Source organism: Pristis pectinata, chromosome 3 (genome assembly GCF_009764475.1).
Source record: "Pristis pectinata isolate sPriPec2 chromosome 3, sPriPec2.1.pri, whole genome shotgun sequence".
Lineage (NCBI taxonomy): Eukaryota > Metazoa > Chordata > Chondrichthyes > Rhinopristiformes > Pristidae > Pristis > Pristis pectinata.
Window position 1 is genome coordinate 10,427,528 of NC_067407.1, and position 18,848 is coordinate 10,446,375.

The 18,848-nt window shown below is 42.4% G+C and overlaps 1 pseudogene; it reads left to right on the forward strand.

Moving 5' to 3' along the window:
• The first annotated feature begins 286 nt into the window (after nucleotides 1–286).
• The window catches only part of LOC127568922 (calcium-activated chloride channel regulator 1-like), a 32,624-nt pseudogene continuing 14,062 nt past the window's right edge, over nucleotides 287–18,848 (forward strand).

Below are 18,848 nucleotides of genomic sequence, written 5' to 3' on the forward strand. Positions count from 1 at the left end.
TCTTATCTAAGTAAGTTGAATAAACTGTGTTCCTCAAAGAAAGATTTTGGTTGGATTCATTCCAAGGCTGAACACCTATTCTTGCAAATCTGTTTCTGATGCAAACCCTTGTCATGTTAAGATTTGCTGATACTGAAAGTTTGGAACAAGTTGTAAATTCTGGTCCAACATCACACCCTTTTTCTGCTATGGGTATAATCTTTCACTCATCCGTTTGATTTGTTGGCAAAGGTGTCATTGCAAACACAGGAAGCTATCCTGAGCAGAGCAAAACTTCAGTGCAACAATGGTTCTGCGAAAAACCTTTGACTTGGTGTTCAGCTATCTCCTATGTGCTTATCTTGAGAGCCACTGTGGAGTAAAGGTGGTGGATAATGGATATAGAGACACTGAGATTGCGACTAAACCAAGTATCCCATATAATGGCATGATTCCTGACAAAATCCAGGTGAGGTGAATTTATCGAGTTGCTTTGTGTCAATGTACATCCTTGTATCTATTATATTACCTTGAATTTAGGATTTGATTACGGGGAAAGAGTTAAAAGAATATGTATGCATTATTGCCCCTGTCAACATGATTAAAATATAATGAGGCATTGATTTTAAACTTGTGCTCCTTTAAGGAAATGATGGGTGAAGCCTCCTCCTTCTTGCATTGAGCTACCATACAGCGGCTTTATTTTTCAGAAGTAAAAATCCTGCTGCCTTCTACCTGGTCAGTGAATTCCAGCTTGGTTCAGAGACCAACTAATGAATCCTATGAAAAGGTAAGAAGAAAGAAATCAGTGGGGTGGTGATCGGTTGCTTTTCAGACTGAAGGATGGTAGATAGCAGTGTTCCCCAGGGCTCAGTGTGGATTGCAGATGTGGATGTGCAGGACAGCATTTGCTAATTTATGGATGAAACCAAACTTGAAAGAGTGGCAAAGGGTGAAGAGGATAATAATAGAATGCAAGAAAATGTAGCATGAATGGGCAGCAAGTTACAGATGAAATGAAGGACCGAGGTATGTACAGTATAACACCAATAATCTGCTATCTGATCATTCAGAAATCCTGATGGTTCAGCATCAGGCTCACTGGTGATGTTTCCCACTTGCCCCTGAAACTCACTGACACCCCATTTCCTGTTCTCCCTTCAACTCACCCAGACATCAGTTCCTGCACTCCCTTTGAACTCACCAGGATCCCCATTCCTGTGCCATCTATACTCACTGGAGCCCCGTTTCCAATGCTCCCTTTCACTGCACCGAGCCCCAGTTCCCCCTCTCCTTTTCAACTCACCCAGTCCCTGTTCCTGTGCTCCCTCAACTCACCAGGACTCCATTTCACATGGTCTCTTTAAACTCAATGGGACCTCATTTCCCGCACTCCCTTTAAGTTCACGCAGTCCCCTTTTCCTGTGATCCTTTTAAACTCACTGGGGCCTGGTTCCTGCTTTCCCTTTAAATTCACTGGAGCCCCATTTCCTGGTGCAACTTTTAAATTGCCTACGGTCATATTTCCTACACTCCCTTTAAACTTGCTAGGTTCATTGGAAACAGTCTGGCTTCAGCTTATGGCCCAAGAGGTAAATGATTTTAAGTTAACCAGCTGTAACATGTGGTTTGAGATTACTTAGAAACATAGGAACCGAAGCTGGGTTTTTAAGCTCTTGAAATCAGTTCCAGCATTCAATGTTGATTCATCCCTTAAAAATCTCAAAGAAAAATCTATTGATCACAGAATTTACATTTTTGTTTCTGACTTTAATTTTATAATTTAAAGCCTTCCAAATATAAGGGGCAACACTAAATTAGTACTTTGGATTTTTTTTCTACCCACAGCGTTTATTGATATGCATACAAGGGCCTCAAGATCTCTTTGAACTTCCATTGTTCCTTGAACTTCACAACTGAAAAATACTTGAATCTATCTTTTATTGGTCCAAAACAAATCTTGCTCCTAGCTCTGCTATAATCCATCTGATACTTCTGTACACTCACTTAATCTATCAATGTCCTTTCATGGCTTTTTCGTGAGTTTAAAAAAAACAGGGTTATTATCGTGGGAGACTTCAACTTCCCAAATATTGATTGGCACCTGCTTAGTGCCAAAGGTTTAGATAGGGCAGAGTTGGTTAAGTGTGTCCAGGACGGATACCTGTCACAGTATGTTGACAGGCCGACTAGAGGGGATGCCATATTAGATCTAGTTTTAGGTAATGAACCGGGTCAGGTGACAGATCTATCGGTGGGTGAGCATCTGGGGGACAGCGACCACTGCTCAATAACCTTTAGCATTGTCATGGACAGGGGTAGGAGCAAAGAGGACGGGAAGATATTTAATTGGGGAAGGGCAAATTATGAAGCTATAAGGTGAGAACTTGAGAGCGTAAATTGGGATGACATTTTTGTAGGGAAATGTACTGTGGAGGTGTGGTCGTTGTTCAGGGATCTCTTGCAGGATGTTAGGGATAAATTTGTCCCGGTGAGGCAGAGAAGGAACGGTAGGGTGAAGGAACCATGGGTGACGAGAGAGGTGGAACAACTAGTTAGGAAGAAGAAGGCAGCATACATAAGGTGTAAGCAGCAAGGATCAGACAGGGCTCGTGAGGAATATAGAGTAGCAAGGAACGAACTTAAGAAGGGGCTGAGGAGAGAGAGAAGGGGATATGAAAATGCTTTGGCGAGTAGGGTTAAGGAGAATCCCAAGGCTTTTTTCTCGTACATGAAGAGCAGAAGGATGGCTAGAGTAAAGGTAGGTCCGATTAAAGACAAAGGTGGGAAGATGTGCCTGGAAGCTGTGGAAGTGGGTGAGGTTCTCAATGAATACTTCTCTTCAGTATTCACCAAGGAGAGGGGTCTTGATGACGCTGAGGACAGTGTTGGTAAGGGTAATGTTCTGGAGTATGTAGATATCAAGAGAGAGGATGTATTGGAGCTGTTAGAAAATATTAGGACAGATTATTCCCTGGGGCCTGATGGAATATTCCCCAGGCTGCTTCGGGAGGCGAGGGAGGAGATTGCTGAACCGTTGGCTAGGATCTTTGAGTCCTCGTTGTCAACGGGGATGGTACTGGAGGATTGGGGGGTGGTGAATTTTGTCCCTTTATTCAAAAAAGGTAGTAGGGATAGTCCAGGGAATTACAGACCAGTGATCCTTACATCTGTGGTGGGTAAGCTGCTAGAAAGGATTCTAAGAGATAGGATCTATGATCATTTAGAGAATCATGGACTGATTAGGGACAGCCAGCATGGATTTGTGAAGAGAAAATCTTGCCTCACTAGCCTGATAGGATTCTTTGAGGAGGTTTTCCAGGAAGATTGATGAGGGTAGTGCAGTGGATGTAGTCTACATGGATTTTAGTAAGGTGTTTGACAAGGTTCAGCATGGTAGGCTTCTTCAGAAGGTCAGAGGCCAAGGGATCCAGGGAGGCTTGGCCATGTGGATTCAGAATTGGCTTGCCTGTAGAAAGCAGAGGGTTATGGTGGAGGGAGTGCATTCGGATTGGAGGGCTGTGACTAGTGGTGTCCCACAGGGATCGGTTCTGGGACCTCTACTTTTTGTGATATTTATTAATGACTTAGATGAGGTGGTGGAAGGGTGGGTTAGCAAGTTTGCAGATGACACAAAGATCGGTGGTGTTGTGGATAGTGTGGAGGGCTATAGAAGCTTACAGAGGGATATTGATAGGATGCAGAGCTGGGCTGACAAATGGCAGATGGAGTTCAATCCGGAGAAGTGTGAGGTGGTACACTTTGGAAGGACAAACTCCAAGGCGGAGAACAAGGAAAATGGCAGGATTCTGGGCAGTGTAGAGGAGCAGTGGGATCTGGGGGTTCATATCCACCGATCACTGAAAGTTGCTATACAGGTGGATAGGGTAGTTAAGAAAGTTTATGGGATGTTAGCTTTCATAAATCATGGGATTGAGTTTAAGAGCTGTGAGGTAATGACGCAGCTGTACAAAATTCTGGTTAGACCACACTTAGAGAACTGTGTCCAACTCTGGTTGCCTCATTATAGGAAGGACGTGGAGGTGTCGGAAAGGGTGCAGAGGAGATTTACCAGGATGCTGCCTGGATTAGAGAGTATGGATTATGAGGAGAGACTAAAGGAGCTTGGGCTTTACTCATTGGAGAGAAGGAGGATGAGGGGAGTCATGATAGAGGTATACAAAATATTAAGAGGAATAGATAGAGTGGACAGCCAGTGCCTCTTTCCCAGGGCACCTGAGGGCTCAATACAAGAGGGCATGGCTTTAAGGTAATGGGTGGGAAGTTCAAGGGAAACGTCAGAGGGAGGTTTTTCACCCAGAGAGTGGTTGGTGCATGGTGCGCTGCCTGGGGTGGTGGTGGAGGCTGATACATTGGTCAAGTTCAAGAGATTGTTAGATAAGCATAATGAGGAATTTAAGATAGACGGATATGTGGGAGGAAGGGGTTAGGTAGTCATAGGTGTGGTTTGAAGGTTGGCACAACATGGTGGGCCAAAGGGCATGTATTGTGCAATATTGTTCTACGGTTCTATGGTTCTAAAATTACATAAGCAATTAACTATGTTATTGATCTCTGTGGATTTACTATTGCGTTGTGTGTCATTAGTAAATCTAACAAACATCTTTAACCTAATGAAGCTTATAACAAGATCAATAATTTCACAGATTTTAAGTTTGGTTAAGAGTCTCTTCTGTTTTACATTACTGAATGCCTTCAGAAATCCTTTAATGGATTTCTTTAGTTAACTCCTCAAAAAAAAAATTAGGTTTACTTAACCTATTGCTTCCAACTCATGTTGGCTCTCCCTATTTAACTTAAAATTTTCTATGTGTGCTTTAATTCTATGTGTACAGATTGTACTAATTTCCTCAACCAATATACGTGACAGATCTATATATTCTTGATTTCTTGCTTTCATCTTTCTACCATAATGCATATTTCCATTCTAATGGGAGAAGTCCTGGTTCATGAGAGTTGTGGAAGATCATGGTTAAAGTGTCTGCAATTTTCTCACCTTATTTTCTTTTGGGACCAGGGGTTGCAAACCCTCTGGGGGTTTCTCATTGTTTTGTGTCATTTTTTAAAATCCAAGTTTCTTCCTTATACAAGCTGGAAACACACAGTAGGTCAGGCAGCATCTATAGAGAGAGATAGAGTTAATACTTCAATTGGAAAACACTTCATCAGTATTGGAAAAGTGGGAAAATAAGTCAGTTTTAATTTGCAGACAGGATAGTCAAGTGATGGAAGGGGAATATCTCTGATAAGGTGAGGCCAGGGCTGCTAGGTAATAAGCTGTTTATGAAGCCTCCCTGGAATCTCAACTCTCTCTGCAACATGAAACTATCTTATTTTTTATCTTTTTCCATTTCTGCTGAGGAGTCTTCAACCCGCAGCGGTAACCCTATTTCCCTCTCAATAGATGCTGCCTGACTTGCTAAACATTTCTAGCATTTTCTCTTCCACACATTTTATAAAGGTGGAAAAGCCCAGTGCACATTCACACGTGAATCTGAATTTTAGTTTAATTTAATGTCACAAAATAACTTTATGCCTTTGAGTTTATTTTACATTCATGAGAGAATTGTACCGATATATAAACTTTTTGAAATGAAAATACCATTTATTTTTCATAGTAAAAGAAAGGATTGGTTTCATTAGTTTGAGAGAAAATATTTCTGTTTGTACAGGTCAAGTTTTTGTTCATGAATGGGCCCATCTTCAATGGGGAGTATTTGATGAATATAATGATCCGGCAACCTTTTATATAAATAGTGATGGGATTGCTGAAGCAACAAGGTAAGATAATTCTCATTAAATAGTTTTGTTCAGTGAGAAAAGTTTGTTGGGATTTCTGGACAAGGCCACAAAACTCAAGAGTTGCCTAAAATAAAAACTGAAAATGCGAGAAACACTCAACGGGTCAGGCAACATTTGTGGAAAGAGAAATGAAGTTAACATTTCAGGACTCTTCACTGGGATCTAGAAAGTGACAAAACAAGTTAGTTTTAAGTTGCAGATAGGGTGGGGGAGGGATGGATAGGAGAAGGCGAATATCTCTGATAAGTTGCCTTGGTGATAAGCTGCTTATGAAGCCATCCGGTTGATAGATTAATTAAGTCAGCTGGAGAAAAAGCATATATAGGGACATTTAAAAGCTGTGACTTGCAGGTCAAAGCTGTAGCAGAGAACTGACACCAAAAGAAGAATGTTGGAAATGTCCAGCAGATCAGGCAGTGTCAGTGGAGAGAGAAACACTTAGTTCATATTACATATGGATAACCTACAGCAGAACTGGTCAGTTCTGATACAGTTACCTGAAGTTGTAAAATGTGATTTTAAGATGGGATTAGATATCTTTATTGGTCACATGTACATCGAAACTCAATGTGTCCAGATGGGAGATGAGGTGTTATTGCTCAAGCTTGCATTGTGTCTCACCATAACAGTGCAGGAGTTAAGTGGAAGGAGGCGCAAGTTATTCACACAGATGATGGTGGGTACATGAAACAAGCCGCCAGAAGGAGTGGAGAGGCGGGTGGAATCACAGTGTTTAAAAAGCATTTGTACAGGTACATGAATAGGAAAGGAACAGAGGGATGTGGGCAACATGCAGGAAAATGGGATTAGGGCAGAAAGACATCTCAGTCGGCATGAGGATTTGGGCTGGAGAGCCTGCTTCCATGCTGTACAACTTTGATTCTATGAGGCCATGAACAGATAGGTCTGAGTGGGATTGAGATGGAGAATTACAGTGATAGGCAACTGGTAACTTGGGGTCACTCCTGCAGGGTTTGCACAGTGGTCACCCAATCTGCATTTGGTTTTTCTATTGTAAAGGAAGCTACATTGTGAACACTGAATGCAGTGGACTAAATTGAAGAATGCAAGTGAATTGATGTTTTACCTGAAAGAATTGTTTGGATCTCTGAACAGTGGAAAGGGAAGAGGTGACAGGACAGGTTTTATACCTGCGGTTCCATGGGAACGTGCTATAATAAGGGGAGTGGCTGGTTGGGGGTGGAAGAGTGGACCAGGTATTTGTGAAAGAAATGGTCACTGGAATGCTGAAGGGAGGGAGGGGGTGGTATATTTCTTGTGAATAAAACTCATGAAGGTAGTAGAAATTGTGAAGGATGATTCAATGAATGCAGTGGACAGTGGGATGGAACGTGAGGATCAGGGCAACTCTTAGAAATGCTTTTCCTTTTTGCAGTGTATTGAACTATAAATTGAAAGTTGCCCAGGTGGACAGAGATTAACTCGCATTTCCTTTTATATATGTTGATAATAACACAGAAGGAGGTCACTTGACCTGTCAGGTCCTTGCTGGTTCCCAGGAGAACAATCCTTTCAATCTCATTTTCCCTTTTATTTCCCTGTAACCTCTGCAACTTTCCATCATAGCTGAAAGTAACTCTGACAATCTCTGTAGCACTCCCTCAGTACTGAATTGAAACTTTAGCATAGGCTTCTACATTACTTTTTTAATTGTTATCTTGCAGATGCTCAAAAGAAATAAAAGGAAAGACAGTTGATTGTACAGACACTTCCTGTACACCTTGCAACATAGATGCCAACACCAGGCTGCCTAATGGCAATTGTAAATTCTTCCCGGAGAAGGATCAGAGTTCATCATCTTCAATAATGTATGTACAAGGACTCCCAAATGTAAGCAGAGTTGAAGTTGTATTTTCTCAAACATTGTTAACTCATTTGTTCCTCACTAAACAGTTCCTTTGAAGGGAGTTTTGGTATTGCTTTCAGAAGTCATAGAATCATGGAGTCATAGTCATACAGCACAGAAACAGGCCCTTTGGCCCACTGAGCCTACACTGACCATCAGGCACCCATTTTATGCTCATCCTACACTAACTCCATTTTATTTTCCCCACATTCCCATTAACTCCCCCATGATTTTACCACTCACCTACACATTAGGAGCAAATTACGTTGGGAGAGCTGCACCTTGGTGGAGACCTGCAAGCTCTGAGCTCTGCTCATCCTTCTTTACTGCAGATTGGAAGTGATCAGTCTTTATGGGAATGAGCAGAAAGAACATGGAGTTACACAACTATCACCCCCCAGTGCAGAGAGTCTCATTTGGGAGACTTTTGCAGTTTGCCTTCTCTGTGCTATAGCCCACACTGCATCAGGAAGTCCAGAATTTTCCTATTGCTGTGTCCATGTTGTTTACCTTAAAGATGAAGTTCATAAGAAAGCACTGGGAAGATCTCTCTTTCATTAAAAGCATAGTAAGAAAGATTATGGACAATTACTGGAAAAAAACAAATTAGTGGAAATGAGAGTGAAACAAATAAGGGTGAACTGGGAGAAATATGTTGGAAGGCTAAGTTAAAAAAAACAGTGGGATTTTTTTATAGGGTAATGGATCATATGCAAGAGAAATATATTCCATTAAAAGACAAAAAGAAGCAAACTGATTATGCGCCGTGAGTGTGAGGAGAGGGAGTATGAGGATGTGGAGAAATAAGTAAAAAAGACTGTTGGAAGTCAACAGAAAAATACAAAAATGAATTGTGAGGAATAAAAAATGTGTTCTAAGAACACAAAAAATAACAAAAGGAAATCTGAAATAGAGTTAGGACCAGTGAAGGATAAATGGACAGATGATGACTGAACTGGCATAATTGAGACATAACTTTGCCTCAGTTTTTTCTAAAGAAAATAAACATTTCACAAACTACCAGGTCCAGATGGTGTACACCTATGTATACACAAGCTTACTAGGGAGGAGATGGTGGTAAAATTATCTCTGACAGAGTGTGTCAGTATATTAAATATCAAAGGTGGGGTGGGGCGGGGATCCCACACTGGATTCCACCAAGGTGTTGGGGGGGGGGGGGGGGGAGTTTCCACCGAAGGATGGTGAACAGGTAACATTGTTGTGTATATTCAGGAAGAGAGAATGAACAAAACCTGGAACTTATGCCAGTTGATAGCACAAATCTAGGCTAAAGTTCCAATTCAGTACAGATGGAGTGCTCTAGAGATGTCAGAGTTTCTACCTACAAAGTAGTAAGAGAGAAGCATCCAGAAGTTAGGTAATAAATAAGTGAAAGTATATCAAATTTGCTAAACATGAACAACAGGCAGAAATAGCAGAAGTTTGTTCTTTCTAATAGTGATAGTAGAAAGGCTTGTTCCACAAGAGTCAGAGCTGGGACATAATGTTGGTATCAAAATTTACAAATGAGGTGAAACTTGGGGCTAAATAGAGAATTCTGAGAAAAAAGATAACAAATATTAGGTAGAAAAAAAGAGGCTAGGAAAGGGAAGAAGAGAAGAAGCATGGTGGGGTGGGGTGGGGTGGGAGGGGTGGTTTGTGGGGAAGGGGGTGGGGATTACCTAAAGTGGGAGAATTCAATGTTCATGTCGTTAGGCTGCAAGGTTCCAAGATGGAAAATGAGGTGCTGTTCCTCCAGTTTGCACTTGGAATTCTCCTGGCAGTAGAGGAGGCTGAGGACTGTCATATCAGTGATAGTGTGGGAGGGGGAGTTGAAGTGACTGGCAACGGGGAGATGCAGATCACAGTTACGGACAGAGCGCAGGTTTTCTGCGAAATGGTCACCTAGTCTGGATTTGGTCTCACCGATGTAGAGGAGGCCAGACTTGCAGCACCGAATGCAGTAGACGATATTAAGGGAGGTGCAGGTGAATCTCTGTCTCACCTGAAAGGAGCATTTAGGTCCCTGGATGGAGGTGATGGAGGTGCTCCCATGATGAGGCTTTCCACTCCAGGACATCTGAGATGACCAATTTATTTTCCAACTGGGGCTTCCCCCCTACTGTGGTTGAGAGAGCTCGCACTCGTATCTCTGCCATTTCCCGCATCTCTAATCTCACCCCCACCCTTCCCAGACACAACAGGGATAGGATCCCCCTTGTCCTCACATTTCATCCCACCAGCCTACGTATCCAACACATCATTCTCCGCCACTTCTGCCATCTCCAATGGGATCCCACTACCAAGCATATCTTCCCCTCCCCACCCCTTTCTGCCTTTTGCAGGGACCACTGTCTCTGCGACTCCCTACTTCACTCCTCCCTCCCCCCCCTCACCCATCCTGCTCCTACCCTGGGAACTTTCCACTGCCCCCACCATACGTAAGTGCAGTTCTCTTCCCTTTCCTACCCTCTGTTTTTCTACCTTTCTTTTCTTTCCCTCCTTACCTTTGACCCATCCCTCAGTGGATCTGCTCTCCCCTCCTCCCTCACACCTGCCTAACACAATCTCTTAGATGCACCTACCTGTCATCACCTTGTGCCCACCCTGCCTCTCCTCTTTTGTCCACCTATCACTGCTCTGTTTTTCCCATCTATATATAGGGCTTCCCAGTCCTGAAGAACTTCTATCTTCAGTCCTGAAGAAGGGTCCTGACCCAAAACGTTGACCGCCTGCTTTTCTCCATGGATGCTGCCTGGCCTGCTGAGTTCCTCCAGCATCAGAGCATTTTTCATCTAGATTCCAGCATCTGCAGTCCTTTGTTTCTCATTTGATCCACAGGCACAGGTGAAAAAATTCTTTAAAAGCAGCATGACAGATCAGTAAAGAAATAAAAAAGTCAGAACAGCAATAGAATTTATTCTTATAGCTAAATATATCAAAAGTGGAGGAATCATTTTATCATAATGTGGAGTCCAATTAGACAGCATTTAGAATAATAAACTCAGCTCATCAATATGTAGAAGCACTAGAGAAAACAGAAACAATGTTTAAAGGGATAACATTGGAAGATATTGAAAGATTATAGCTATCAACTATATATTGGGAAACAATCAAAAGGATGGTGTTTTATCTTCAGAAAAGAATTAGGGATAAGTTTTCTAAAATTGTACTTTGGTTTGATAGGTAAATGTGGAAAGAAGGTTTCCCTTTGAGGAGAATCCAACAGTGGGAGCCATAAATACTAACAAAACCAGAGAATGCTGGAAATACTCAATAGGTCAGGCAGCATCTGTGGAGAAAGAAAGAGTTAACATTTCATGGTCATTGAACTTCTAACACAACTGACATATGTTAGAAATTAAACAAGTTTTAAGTGGCTGAGAAAGATCCCTTAACGTGGCAGCATAGGTAGGTAAGATGATGAAGAAGGCATGCAGGATCCTTGCCTTTATTTGCCAGGGCTTGGAATATAAGAGAAGGGAGGTTATGATACAACTTTACTTAGGCCACAGCTGGAGTTCAGTTTTAGTTGCCACACTATAGAAGTGACGTGTTTCCACTGGAGAGGCTGCAGAAGAGATTCATTTGGATTTTGTCTGGGAAGGAGTGCTACAGTTATGAGTAGAAAGGGCCTGTTTCTGTTTTGTATGGATTTATGACTCTATGAAAAGGTGGGGAAGAATGTTCAACATGTGCCAATGCTTAAAGGTAGAATAGTGGATTGTGCATCTGTTACACAATTCTTCCAATTTTGATTTTTATTTTATTCATGGATTGCCTAAAGTCTTGATGTATTATTAACTTATTATGTGTATATTCTCCCTTAATGTTTTTCAGAACAATTTTTTTCCTCTGTTTGGCACTGTTCCTTTAACCCATGATATTTTTTCAAATTTCCAGGTGGGTGAATTCTGTGATGATAAGACCCACAATACTGAAGCACCCAACATGCAGAACAGAATGTGCAATTACAGGAGCACTTGGGATGTGATCAGCAAGTCGGAAGATTTCAGAAACATTTCCTCATCCCACACTGGTTCAGTCATCCCAACATTCACACTTCTACAGGCCAAGAACCGTGTTGTTTGTTTAGTCCTTGATGTCTCAGAAAGCATTGGGTTGGTAAGACCTTAAATGTTTTTCAACAAATAACTTGTCAAAACTCACATCCTTCTTGTTATTTAGCGAGGAGAAGCTTCCAGAACACAAGAAAATAGGAGTGGGAGTAAGTCACTGGATCCGTCAAGCCTGCCCTATCATTCAATACGATCATGGCTGATCTATGTTGGCCTCAACACTTCTTCTGTGGCAGTTCCCCATAACCTACAATTACCCAATCTTTCAAATATTCATCTATTTTCACCTTAAATACCATCCTCTGGGGCAGAGAGCTCCAGAGATTCACACAATGTGATTTCTAAATTGTAAGTTTTAAAATTTTTGTAGCTATCTTCTATCAAAAATACCCAATAAATTGTCTATCTCAGCTTCCTCTGCAAGTCTCCAGAATCACATAAACCAATCTTCAGTCAATCCAATTGACTTCAAATGAAATCTACAAATTGCAGAGAGCACTAGATACAAAAAATGTAATATCTCAGCTGTTGTGTAGAAGGCTTGCAAGCCAGAACCCTTCATGACATTAGCCAAGCTGCTTGTGCACAGCTATAATACTTGCACTGGAGAAAGTTGCCCAGATAGGCCCTGTCCACAGAAAGCAGGATAAATGCAATCTGTTCCTTTACCGTCACCTCAGATACTCAAAATTATTAGCAAAGTGATGGAAAGTAATCTCAACAGTAGTATTAAGCAGCTTTTACTCACCAACATAGTCAGTCAGGATTTTGGCAGAGCCAATTGGTTCCAGTCCTCATTACAACTATTTCCAAATGTGGATAAAAGAGCTGAATTCCAGAGGAAAGGTGAGAGTAACTGCCTTTCACATGTAGCATTTGAAGGAGTGTGGCATCAAGAAGCTCTGTTAAAATTGAACTCCAGAGGGGTGAGGAAAGAACTCCACAATGGCTGAAGTTACACAATGGAATATGGTTACGGTTGCTTGGAGGTCAATTTGGGCATAGTTGCAGGAGTTCCTAAGAGCAGAGCTTTAGACAGCAGCAGCTTCAGCTGCTTCATAAATGACCTTCCTTCCAATTATAATGTCAGAAGTAAAAGTAGTCAGTGAGGACTGGACAGTAATCAGAATAACATGCATCCGCTTAGATAAAAAGCAGCCTATTTACACATGTAGCAAGACTTGGACAACATCTAGTCTTGGGCTAATAAATGGAAAGTAACATTTACTCTGCACAGGGGTTAGGCAATGACTATCCCCAATAAAAATGAGTCCAAACCAATTACATAGAACATAGAACAGTAAAGCACAGTGCAGGCCCACGTGTTGTGCCGACGCATATAATCCTACTCCATGATCAATCTAACCCTTCCCTCCTATACAGCCATAACTCTCCATTTTTCTTACTACCATGTGCTTAGCTTTGACCTTTTAAATGTCCCCATTGTATCAGCCTCTACAATCAACCCCAGCAGTGCGTTCCAGGCACCTACCTCTCTATGAGTAAAGAACCTACATCTGACATCTCCCCTGAACATTCCTCCTTTGACCTTAAACGGCTGTCCTCTAGTACCACTCCTGTGGCCAGGGAGGATGCAAATATCATTGTCAACGCCCAGTCATCTCTTCCCTCACCTCCCATAGAAACCTGGGATATATTCCATCCGGTCCCAGGGACTTATCTATCCTAATGTTTTTCAGAAGCTCCAACATTACCTCTTTCTTAACCTCAACATGCTGCAGCACATTAGCCTGTTCTACGCAGACTTCACATTCGTCAAAGTCTCTCTCCCTTGTCTGAAATGAAGAAAAGCATTCATTAATGACCTCCCCTACTTCCTCTGCTTCCATGTGCAAGTTTCCCCATTTGTCCCTGAGCGATCCTACCCTCACTCTAGTAATCCTCCTGTTCCTCACCTATGTAACCCTTGGGGTTTTCCTTAATTCTACTCGCTAAGGTTTTCTCATGTCTCCTTCTAGCTCTCCTAAGTCCCTTCTACCTTATAATTCTCAAGAGCCCTGCCTAATTTTTCCTTCCTAAAAGCTCAAGTATGCTTCCTTCTTCCTCTTGACTAAATATTTCACCTCCCTTGTACCCTACCATCCCTTCCCTGACACATTGGGACAAACCTATCCAGAACTCCATGCAAATGTTCCCTAATGAGCCTCCACATTTCTGCTATGCATTTCCCTGAGAACATCTGTTCCCAATTTACGCTCCCATTTCCTGCCTAATGTCATAATTAGCCCTCCCCTAATTAAAAACTTTCCCATATCGTCTGCTCCTGTGCCTCTCCATGGCTATGCTAAAGGTCAGGGAGTTGTGGTCACTCTCTCCGAAATGCTCACCCACCAAAAGGTCTGTCACCTGACAAGGTTCATTGCCTAGTACCAGATCCAGTATGGCCTCTCCTCTAGTCGGCCTGTCCACATACTGTGTCAGGAATCCTTCCTGGTCACACCTAACAAATTCTGCCCCATCTAAACCTGTTGTACCAAGGACCTGCCAATCAATATTACTGAAGTTGAAGTTTCTCCTGACAACTACCCTGTTATTATTGTACCATTCCAAAATCTGCCTACTTATCTGTTTCTCAGTGTCCTGGTGGCTATTTGGGGGCCTATAGAATACTCCCAATAGAGTGATTGCTCCCTTCCTGTTTCTTACTTCCACCCACACTGACTCAGTAGACGATCCCTCCATGATGTCCTCCTTTTCTGCAGCTGTGATACTATCCCTGATTAGCAATGCCACTCCCCCTCCCCCCCCCCCCCGCCTTAACCGACTTCCCTATCCCTTTTGAAACATCTAAACCCCGGAACGTCAAGCAGCCAATCCTGCCCTGGCGACAACCAAGTCTCTGTAATGGCCACAACATCGTAATTCCATGTACTGATCCATGTTCTGAATTCATCACCCTTATTCTCAATACTTCTCACAATAAAGACATTTCAACCCATCCAGCTGACTGTGTTTATGACCTATCCACTGTCTATCCTTCCTCACAGTCTCTCCACATAATGCATCTACCTTTACACCAACTGCTCCATCATCTGACCTAACACTCTGGTTCCCATCCCCCTGCGAACCTAGTTTAAACCCTGTCCAAGAGCTCTAGCAAACCTGCCCACAAGGACATTGGTCCCTCTTGAGTTCAGGTGTAACCTATCCTTTTTGTACGGGTCATACCTTCCCCAGAAGAGATCCCAGTGATCCATAAATCTGAAATCCTGCCCTCTGCACCGACTCTTCAGCCCCACATTTGTCTGCCATATCTTCTTATTCTTACCCTCACCGGCACATGGCGCAGGCAGCAATCCAGAGATTACCACCCTTGAGGTCCTGCTTTTTAGCTTTCTTCCTAACTCCCTATACTCCCTTTTCCTGTCAAGGTCGTTGGTACCAAAGTGTACCAAGACTTCTGCTGCTCTCCCTGCTCCTTAAGAATGCAGTGGACTCGATCCAAGACGTCTCTGACCCTGGCACCTGGGAGGCAACGTACCATCCAGAAGTCTTGTTCTCATCCACACAATCTCCTGAACGTTCCCCTAACCAATGAATCCCCTATCACTACGGCAGTCCTCTTCTCCCCCCTTCCCTTCTGTGCCACAGAGTCAGGCTCAGTGCCAGAGACCTGGCCGCTGCAGCTTTCCTTGGAAGGACCCCCCACCCCCCCAAAAGTATCCACAACGATATACTTGTTATTGAGGGGAATGACCACGGGGGTACCCTGCACTGACCGCCTATTCCCTTTCCCTCCCCTTGCGGTCACCCAGCTACCTGCAACCTAGGTGTGACTGCCTCCTGGTAACTCCTATCAATCATCTCCTCAGTTCCCTGAATGGTCCGGAGTTCATCCATCTCTGGGTCCAGTTCCATAACACGGTCTGTAAGGAGCTGTAGCCAGATGCACTTCTCGCAGGTGTAGTGATCAGGTACACCGGAGGTCTTCCTGACTTCCAACATCCTGCAAGAGGAGCAAACTACTGCCCTGCCTGTCATTCCCAGTGCTCTAAACTGTGCAATAAGAAAAAAAAGAGACCTTACCTGAACCTTACCTTAGCCTCCGCTCACTTACTCTGCCTCTTCACACCGAAGTCTCTTGAGCCAAAGTCTCAAGGTCCGACTCTTACCTTTTACATTCAATTATGTCACATTACCACCATAAAGTCCCCTATCATCAGTATTCTGGGGATCACCATTGGCTAGAAACTTAACTGGAAAAGTGATTCACTAAGATCTTGCTTGGAATGGAGGGCTGTAGTTATAAAGAGAGGTTGGATAAGCTTGGTTTATTCTCATTGGAATGTAGGAGGCCGAGGGGTGACCTTATAGCCATAACAACAGTCTGAAGGGCATAAATAGGATATAGTCAGAATCTTTTTCCAAGGGCAGGGGAGTCTATGACTCAAGGACACAGGTTTAAGCTGAGAGGGAAGAAATATAAAGGAGATCTGAATTCCACAAAGTGGGTGGTGAATATTTGGAATGAGCTGCCAAGGAGGTGGTGGAGTGAGATACAATATCAACATTTAAGGGCATTTGAAAGGTACTTGGAAAAGTGTAGAGGGATACAGGCCTAAAGCAGGCAAATGAGATTAGTGTAGATTGGCATCATGGCTGGCATGGATGGGGTGGGCTGAAAGGGCCAGTTTCATGGGATGCTTTCATGTATAAATCCATGGTTATGCTGTTCTGGGAAAAGGAAACAAAATAAACTAAAATAAAATGGGACTCTCAGAACATTATTTAAAGATTTTTAAAATGGAAATTGCTGTTTTTGTGACAATCATATTGCACATCTAAATGTATGTTCTTGTTTGTATTTAGGAGAATCGTATTAATAAGCTCCGACAAGCAGCCAAAATATTCTTACTGCAGATTATTGAAGAAGGATCTCATGTTGGAATTGTTACTTTTCATTCTATTGCATCTACTGTCTCAAAACTGAAATTGATAGCTGGAGATAATGCAAGGGATGAACTTGTACAACTGCTGTCCACATCAGCCAGTGGGGGAATAAACGTCTGTGCAGGGGTTTCATCTGGTTTAGAGGTAAGACTTGAAAAGCTTTCAGAATTTTCAATCTTGCATTACTTTTAGGCATTACATTTCACTACATTGCTGACAATAGATGATAATTGCAAATGTAACACTGCTGTACAAAAAAAGGGGAATAAGTAAAGCACAGGGACCTCCATTCACCTGAATCCATTGTTTAAGATTAAAAGTGCAAGAGTGCTGGAATTACTCAGCAGGTCAGACAGCACCTGTGGAGAGAAAAACAAGTGTGCAGACAAATGTGAGGTGTTGTACTTTCGGAGGACAAACCAGGGTAAGACTCACACAGTGAATGGTAGGGCTCTGGGGTGTGCAGTAGGACAAAGGGACCTGGGAATACAGATCCATAGTTCCTTGAAAGTGGCATCACAGGTACATAGGGTCATAAAAGGAGCTTTTGGCACCTTGGCTTTCATAAATCAGGGCATTTAGTACAGGAGTTGGGATGTTATGTTGAATTTGTACAAGATGTTGGCGAGGCTAAATTTGGAGTATGCATGCAGTTCTGGTCACCTACCTACAGGAAAGATATCAATAAGCTTGAAAGAGTACAGAGAAAATTTAGAAGAATGTTGCCAGGACTTGAGGACCTGAGTTATAGGGAAAGGTTGAATAGGTGAGGACTTTATTCCCTGGAGCACAGGAGAATGAGGGGAGATCTTATAGAGGTATGTAAAATTATGAGGGGTATAACTAGGGTGAATATATGCAGGCTTTTCCCCCTAAGGTTGGGTAACTAGGACATAGGTTTAGGGTGAAAGGTGAAATATATCAGGGGAATCTGAAGGAAAACTTCTTCACTCAGAGGGTGGGGCGAGTGTGCAACAAGTGCCAGTGGAAGTGGTAGATGTAGGTTCAATTGTAACATTTAAGAGAGGTTTGGATAGGTACGTGGATGGGAGGGGTTTGGAGGGCTATGGTCTGGATGCGGGTAGATGGGACTAGACAGAAAACCAGTCCGGCATGGACTAGATGGGCCGAAGGGCCTGTTTCTGTTCTGTAGTACTCTATGACTCTAAGAGTTAATGTTTCATGTCAATGATGAATGGCCAACTTCCTTTCTCTCTCCATAGATAGTGCCTGATACGCTGTGTATTACTTGGCATTCTCTGTTTTTTATTTCAGATTTCTGGCACCTGGAGCTTTTTGCTTTTCCATTGTTAAGGAGATGGTCACAGAGCATATACGACAATTAAGCAAATTCAGTATGGTTTTATGAAGGAAGATAAGAACAGAAAATTTTGGAAGTACTTTGCAGCTCAATTTCGACAGAAAATGTATAGAAAGAAAACCAAAGCTCACTTTGGACTGATGACCTTTTTTATCATATTTTATGTTCATAGTTTTATAAAGATGTAACTAGCAGGTAGATAACAGGTAACAAATAGATGTAGTATATCTGGATTTTCAAAGGTTTTTATTAACTTACAGCAAAACATGAAGTAAGTGCTCACAGGATTGAAAGTAATATTTTATCATGGACCCTAGATTGGTTAAAGAGCAGTGAACAGAAACCAACAACATATAATATTTTTAAATGGTGAGAAAAAGTGCAGCGGGATATGGGTAAGCAGGTGAAACAATGCACAAAATTAACACTCAGGTATGTACCTGAATCACTATGACGGAAAATGGTATTGCAAAGTACAAAATAAGGAGGATTCTTAGTCTTTAGGGAGACTATCTTTGGAATTCTGTATGCAAGCTTGGTGTCTCTAACTGAAGAAGGATATACTCTCCCTGAGGACAGTGCAGCATAGATTTGATTCCAGGGATGTGAGGATTGCTGATGAGAAGCAAATGAGTAGAATGCACCTTAATTGACTGGAGTTTATGAAACTGAGAGGGAATCTCATTGAAATATATAAAATGCTTGGGGGGACTTCTAATCTTCTGTCTGGCTGGAACATCTTGAATCAGGGACATAGTCTCAGGAATAGGGTATATATATTCAGACAGAGATGTGAAGTAATCTCCATAGAGGGTTATAAATCTTTGGGAATTCTCTATATTACAGGCAGTGAATGTTTATTTATTGA